The sequence below is a fragment of the Triticum urartu genome, chromosome 7 (assembly GCF_003073215.2).
Source record: "Triticum urartu cultivar G1812 chromosome 7, Tu2.1, whole genome shotgun sequence".
NCBI classification, from domain to species: Eukaryota; Viridiplantae; Streptophyta; class Magnoliopsida; order Poales; family Poaceae; genus Triticum; species Triticum urartu.
In genome coordinates this window covers 105,909,029-105,916,901 of record NC_053028.1, presented here as the reverse complement: position 1 = coordinate 105,916,901, position 7,873 = coordinate 105,909,029, and the positions used below count along the sequence as shown (strand labels likewise).

The 7,873-nt window shown below is 45.3% G+C and overlaps 1 pseudogene; it reads left to right on the top strand.

Annotated features, from left to right (window-relative positions):
* The first annotated feature begins 5,581 nt into the window (after positions 1 to 5,581).
* Positions 5,582 to 6,764, top strand: LOC125518494 (annotated as a pseudogene).
* The last annotated feature ends 1,109 nt before the right edge of the window (positions 6,765 to 7,873 follow it).

Below are 7,873 nucleotides of genomic sequence, written 5' to 3'. Positions count from 1 at the left end.
TATATATTTCAAATGTTCACAGTTTTAACAAAATATTCATGCATATAAAGTGCTCATTTTTATAATTTAATTTATTTTACTAATATGTATATCTTTTGTAACACATGATTGTAATATAAATTGTTTTTGTAAAAAAAACAATGCAAAATGGGTCCGACCAACTGCAGCTCAAACAGGACGTGAAGGATACATACACCGACGTATCCTGTCAAAACAAGTAAGTCTAGTCGTGGTTAACCATTGGCGGAAGCTAGCAAACCTACATGGTTCGATTCCAGTCGCGTTATTTATTTTTTCGAAATATGTATATGGCAATTGTGTGGTAGATTACAAATTTGCCACACGATCTCATTAACTTTGGTTTTGAATCTAGCAGACATGATCCCGCTTCCCCTGGCAGCCCCCCTGTTATCTCTCTCCCTCACCCGCTCTAGCCGCGCAGTCAGGAAGGCTTCATGCGCCCGCGCGATGTGCTCGGCACCGGCCGCGCCGGCAGGCGTTCGTCGCCGGCGTCCTTGCCCGCGTCAGCCCCTTCTCCTTCCCTTCCTCTCCATCTCCTCCCTCCTCTCTCTGCCCCTGCACCGGCCGCGCCGGCAGGCGTTCGTCGCCGGCGTCCTTACCCGCGTCAGCCCCTTCTCATTCCCTTCCTCTCCATCTCCTCCCTCCTCTCTCTGCACCTGCACCAGCCGCGCCGGCAGGCGTCCGTCGTCGCCGACGTCCTTGCCCGCGTTAGCCCCTTCTCCCTCCCTTCCTCTCCATCTCCTCCCTCCTCTCTCTGCACCTGAGTTCGCGTGGATGCAGCTGCGCCTCCCTGCCTCCCTCTGGTACTCCTTCCAACGCCCAACCGTGCTCGCGTCGCTCCGGCGAGCCAGCCGCCGCCGCCGATCTGAGTTGAGCTCCGCCGTGCTCCACCCTGCCTGCTCTTGCTCTCGATGATGCAGACATAAGTTGAGGATGGTGACCATTACCCCTTCCCTAGTGTTTGCGAGGGACTGCAGCAGCCGGTGGTTTGCATCGCCGCACACCCACGCTTGCTTGGTATGCTTAGACTACATGATTCTCGCAAAGTCCGACGGAGAATTCTCCATGTCCCAAGGGAGAATCGTGTTCTCATTCTCCCCCACAGAAGCGCCTGTCCATCTAGAAGGTAAGTTGAGTTCAGTTATCAGTATGTGTCAGCGATTTGTTTGTGTAAAGATTTTTCTTGTTTGACCACATCATCATGATTGGATCGGAGCTTCATCTTACTAGTTTGCTACAACATTACAGCCATGCATGGCTAGCTTCTAGTTCGGTCCGTTGAATGCTTGACTGCCAAATGTTATTTGGATAACTGAAGGTATAGAAAGGGCTTTTATGAGCGGTGATAAGGCCTTTACATGTGTCAAAGAGAAATAATAATCAAGAATGCAAGAGAAGAAATCGCAGCGGCAACATTCACTGAAGAATGTAAATACATTTTACTTCACTGTATTGGTGCGAGCCTCTTTAATCTGCTGAAGGTCTTTTCCCTAGGTGTTTTTGCACAAAATTAGATTTCTCTTGAGATTCCTCCCTGCATTATTTTTCTCTATCTTGGAGTTGAGTTTCCCTGTTAGGTCCCCACAAAAAAGGAGTTTGCCTGTAGGAGATAGAGATCATCAGTTGTTGATCTGGGGTGGTGGTGTGTTGTCTCTTTTATCTTGTCATCTATAGAAAATGTTCCTAGGTATCCTGATTTATACTGGTTTTGCAAGATTTAACATGTCCGTTTCAGAGTTTATGTCTCTCGTATGTTTGAGATGCATCTCATGTTTGCTTCAACAATCTTGTCTGCAACTTTGTAGATTGTAAGATAACCGGCCAGAACCGTAAGTAACACCAGCATCAACAACATGGTAAATTACTTACCGCAGGTGCGTTAACTTAGGCAGACCGGACCAAATAACTTTATGGACCTAGTAATAAAAATATTCTTAAAGTTGTTGAAACATACCTGGTAACTTTTATCGGTATATCATGATAATTTACGTACTACAGACCTGATAACTTACTTGCAACACCATGGTAAATTTTACTACAGTTTTCTAAATAAAAACACCCCGATAACTTTTATGTAAATAGTATGATAATTTATGTAGTACATTTCTGATAAATTATACAAACACCATGACAACTTTGACCCGTGGGATTTTTTTATTGAAAACATACCATCGGTAAGTTTTGTGTAAATATCATGATAATTTATGAATTGCTTATCCGATAACTGACGTACAAACAAAGGTGGTAACTACTAACCGGGGAAAAAACGTTGAAACATACCCTCGGTAACTTATGTGTAAATAGCATGCTAATATACACACAAGTGAGTTGATAACCCACATATAAATACCACGGTAACTTTTGACCCCTGAAAAAAGTTGTTGGAAATATAACCTTGGTAAGTTGTGTGAAAATGGCAAAGTAATTTACAAACCGCATATCCGATAACTTACATACAAACAATGCGATAACTTTGATGAGCTAAATTTTTTTGTTGAAAAGCATACCCCCCCCCCCCCCAATAACTTATGTGAAAATAACACGGTAATATATGAATCGCATACCCGATAACTTACGTACAAACACCGCGGTAACTTGGGGGGGGGGTGGATTTGTGTAACTTATGTGAAAATAATACAGTAAGAAACAAACTGCATACCCGACAATTTACATACAAACATCGTGATAACTTTGACCAAGTGGGAAAACGTTGTTGAAACACATAATCACGGTAACTTATGTGAAAATAGCACGGTAATGTACGAACCGCGTACCCGATAATTTATGTACAAAACACTATGGTAACTTTGACTAATGGAAACAATTTGTTGTTGAAAATATACCCTCGATAATTTATGTGAAAATAGCACGATAATGTAGAAATTGCATAACCGATAACTTACGTACAAACACCGCGGTAACTTTGACCAAGGGGGAAAATATAGTTGTTGAAAAACATACCCCCGGTAACTTATGTCAAACTAGCACGATAAGTTGCATACCCCACGGATGGTAACTTTTGACCCAATAGCACATGTACAAACACCGTCGTAACTTTTACCAAGGGGAAATACTTGTTTGAAAAATATAACCCCGATAACTTATGAGAAAATAGCACGGTAACATGCACAGAATAGGCTTGGTAACTTATGTAGCCCATGCGTGGTAACTTTTGACATAAGAAAAAGTTGTCGAAACATATCAACATGGGATCTAGTTTCGAAGATCTCGTCGCGAGAAATCTTTTATATGAAAACGATTTTTGCATCGGACCGACAGTTTGAACTACAAAATATAAAAAATGAGGTGTGTGGTACTTTTGCTATCTGGCACACGTGTGCCAAATATCAGTCCTTATTTTTTATAATTTATTTATGTGTGGTTGACATATGGAACCTATATGGCCAACATTTTGACACGTGTCAGGGGCTATTTCGTGAGGACAAAAAAATTCGAGTTTCCTTTTGGTAAAATAGCAGGCCCCATGTCATTTGGTGGCTGACAGCGGGACCTGCGCCATGCAAGTGAGCCTAGTCGGTGTCGCTTTCGTATCCAAACATGATTGTTTTTACACTAGTTCGATGTATGCCGCAAGTTCTAGTATCAAAGTGACCGTTCACGACAAGTTTTAACACCACCGGTGTAATTGACTCGGTTGAATACTGTATAATACTCCTTCTGTCCGGAATTATTTTTACCAGATACATCCATTTAAGCCACAATAATTCCGGACTGAGGTAGTGGAAGAAAGCGATCCAGTTTAAACTAGTCAAATCAATAGATCAGTTGTTTCGCACTTGTAGAGTGGAGCGGCAGTTCTTGTGTTCAACCCTTGCTTTGCCAATTGCCATTTTGTCGTTCTTTCTACAATCTTTATTATATTAGGAGTATGTTATTATTGCTTTCAGTTTACTAATAATTTTCTTTAGGAAAAGGGAATATCATCATAACTCAAATAGAAGAGCTACAACCATCTGCAACTATGCTAGCAATCTCGTCACTGTAGCTTCTCAGCCAGCTCGCCGTGCGCTGTTGAGAGCGATCAATGTGAACAAGAGTACTATGGCTAGCTACATTTACGCCACGTCCGATTTTAATGTACAAGAGGCATCTGATCTCAGAGACTCAGACACCCCATGTGCGTGCAATTTACTTATGGGAAATAGTACCACATGATAATTAACCAAAACCACATGGACTTCTGTAAAATTATTGACGGATGAGCAGAATTACTCATTTCTTTAGGACCTTGATAAATGTTACACGTGTGATACAAACACATGGCAACTCCGAATATTTTTTACGCCAAGCTTAGTGACACGAGGATGGTAACTTTAGTTGTCAAGCATGGCAACTTTTTTCGGATGACAAGTTTCAATTTTTTTTTTCTTTTTGGATGGCAATTTTAGTTAGAAAAAAGTCAGGGCTGAAGTGTTTAATGCCACACGTGTGACATTTATCATTTAACTTCCTTTATTAATAGGCATAGATATATAAATATAGATAAATATTAGTACGTATAGATATGCATTGCATTTAGCACATGTCATTTTCGGAGTGCGCGATGAAATACACTCGGCAAACAACTCAATACACTCGGCAAACAACTCGGTATTCGTCAAACTCAATGATTGTAGTGCGGATAGCTACTATGCATACACGGGCAAAAACTGATAATCCTATATCCACTTAAAGCTACGAACCTTTCTTATGTGACCTTCCTTGAAACTTCTCTGCCCCCTATTTTCAGGTGGGTGGGGGCCTTCCCTCCCCCTTCTCCAATCATAATTAGCCACGTCGCTGATTACGTAAACCACATAACATCCTCTACGTAGGTGTAGCACTACTCGGTAAAAAATTCCGTCGTAGTGTACATGGATAGATATATGGTCATTTCGAGCAGTGTACTGCCGAACAAAACCAAGTTTTCTTTTTCAGGGAGCCAAACAAAACAAGGTAGATAAGCTAGGGCCTCCCAGTGGCATGCGGTTATCACAGCGCCCGTATGGAATCCATACAAAGACGGCAGCGAGGCGATATATCTACGGCCGGTGAACTCATCAACTTGTAAGCATGTGTACGTCGCACTCGATGTTTCTTGGATGGACAGAATAAAAGGCAAACTCTTCGCCTAGACAAACACATTTGGTCACACATGACAACATTTGCCAAATGGCTTTTATCGTCATGCATGGCAGGGTTTTGACGACAATATATGGATGGATGATATATATACTTTGGATAGCGACCTGCATGAGCTACTAGTAGCAAAACCTAGCTAGAAGTAAGCACGGACATGGCCACTCACAATTTCAGAAGCCACAGATATAATACGTACGGCTATTAAGACCGTCGCAGTGACGGTAGCAATGGCGGCCTCACTTCTTTCTCTTTTTCTTCTTCTTCCTCTGCCTCCGGCCCCTGTCTCGTCGGCGCAGCAGGGCCTACCTGCGGGCCAGCGCAACGACGGCCAGCAGGTGGGCAGCGCGGCGTCGGACGTTTCAGCCCCTTCATCTTCGACCTCGCCGTTGGGACATCGCCGCAGCCCCTCTCCGTCGTCATGGACATCGCCAGCGACCTCGTCTGGGCGCAGTGTAAACGCTGCCCCTCCTGCACCAGGCTGACGCCGCCGACGACGCCCACATTCCTCCCCAGAAACTCCTCCTCCTACGCCCTGGTCGGCTGCGACACCCAGATTTGCGATTACATGCTCCCCGTCCTGGGCGAGCACCAGTGCCGCGTGCAAGACGACAATCTCTGCGGGTACGTAAAGCCCTACTACACTGGCACCACGTCCGGCTTCCTCGCCACCGAGACGTTCAGCTTCGGGGCCACGCCCGTCAAAGGCGTGGTGTTCGGCTGCAGCGGCGACATCACGGTGCCCAGCCTCGACGGGGCCTCCGGATTCGCCGGCTTCAGCAGGGGACCCCTCTCCCTCGTGTCGCAGCTCAAAATCTCCAGCTTCACCTACTTTATCTCGCCTCCCGGCGACCCCGCCGGCGGAAAAAATGCGAGTGCGCGTGCGCGTGGGCACCTCAGCTGGAGCTGGGGCGCCGGCGCCGATTACACCGCGCTGCAGACGGCGACGACGACTACAGGGGGCGGCGGCAGCAGCAGCAGCACGCTGCTGCTGCCGGCCACAGAACACCAGAACCCTTACCTGTACTACGTCAACCTCACGGGCGTGCAGGTAGACGACCAGCTCCTCACAGCCATCCCCGCCGGGACCTTCGACGTCCGGCAGGATGGCTCCGGCGGGGTTTACCTGAGCACCACTCTGCCGTTTACCTACCTCGACAAGGCCGCGTACAACGTCCTGAAGCCGGAGCTCGTGGGCAGGATCCAGTCGCAGGGCGTGTTTCCGGTGAACGCCGCAGCCGGAGGCAACCTCGATCGCGTGTGCTTCCTCACGCAGGACCTTGCCAAAGCCAAGGTCCCGACGCTCGCGCTTCTGTTTAACGGCGCCGGCGCGGCGATGGAGCTCAAGGTGGAGAACTATTTCTTCGCCGACGACAGCGGGCAGACGTGCCTCACCAATCACCATACTGCCGTCGGCGGCTACCGGCTCGGTGCTGGGTAGCCTTCTGCAGGCAGGCAGGAAGATGACCTACGACATCTATGGCAACGGTGGCGGGCGGCTAAAGTTCGAGACGGCACCAGCAGGTGCTCCGGTGCCGGAGTGGGCGTCGCTCATGATAATGGCCACTCTCCTGTGGATGCTCGGCTCGCAAGCTCTTTTCTAACGTGATCGCCACCCAGTCCTCTTTCAGATTCATGCGTACAACTTCCAACCCCTACTTTATTGATACATATGTAATGCTTCATTTCTTACCCTTTTTACACACATTTATTTCATTTCCATCTCAACAATACATATATGCGTAAATATTTGAGAATCATTAGATAATTTTTTAAATTTCAGTGGACTGGCTTGGTTAATTATGTCTTAGTCGATGCTATATTTATGAGATTTTATATTAAGATCCATGCAAATTTTTATTTTCAGTTTTTTCTTCTTATCTTTCTTAAGAATGCCGTCAATTCCTCTTGAATTGCTCGCATGCGAGCTGGTGCTAGGAGTTCATCCCGCTTCCGAAACATCTAATTTGAAGAAGGGGGTCAATACATATATATATGAATGAATGAAACTTAACACAGATGATGGTAATAAAATAAAATTGTGAATGTTGTTATTTACGTACTTCATATTGTTCGTCAGAGTACCCGCCCCGCTCACAGGTCGTGTGGCGGATGGACTCGCAGATGTAGTATCCACAGAAATCATTCCCTTGTTCCTGCCACAACCACTTTACAAGAAATAGAGGTCAATCAAACTGATAAGTAAGAATGATAAATGGTATTGATGAAACTAGCGCTTGAATCACTAGCTAGGAGATGAGCAGAACATGCTACTATAGTACTTACTTTCGGGTGTTTAAATTCCAGCTCCTTCGGCAGTCCCGAAACTTTCCTGGTGAATTTTCTCCAAACCCTGCCGGACAAAGAAAACAATTACTTGATATCAGGAAATGAACAAAGTTGCTGATATGGTGGATAATGATCGATTTAACTTACTTCTTGAGGATTTCAGTCATGTCCGCATACTCCTGGGGATCTTTTCGTTTAGAGTCCAAGACAGTTACTACTCCCCGCTCAAGCCTAATCTCTAGGAGAATATAGTGGTACCTGCGCACACATGCATAACTCATCAATTACATTACTATAACCTGGACTAATATATAAGGGAAACCGAATATGTACAAGACAGTAACACTCACTTGAAGTTGTAAGGAAAGAGTATTATATCTTTGTTTTCATTTTTTTGAATGATCGTAGCAAGTTGGCCTCGGTA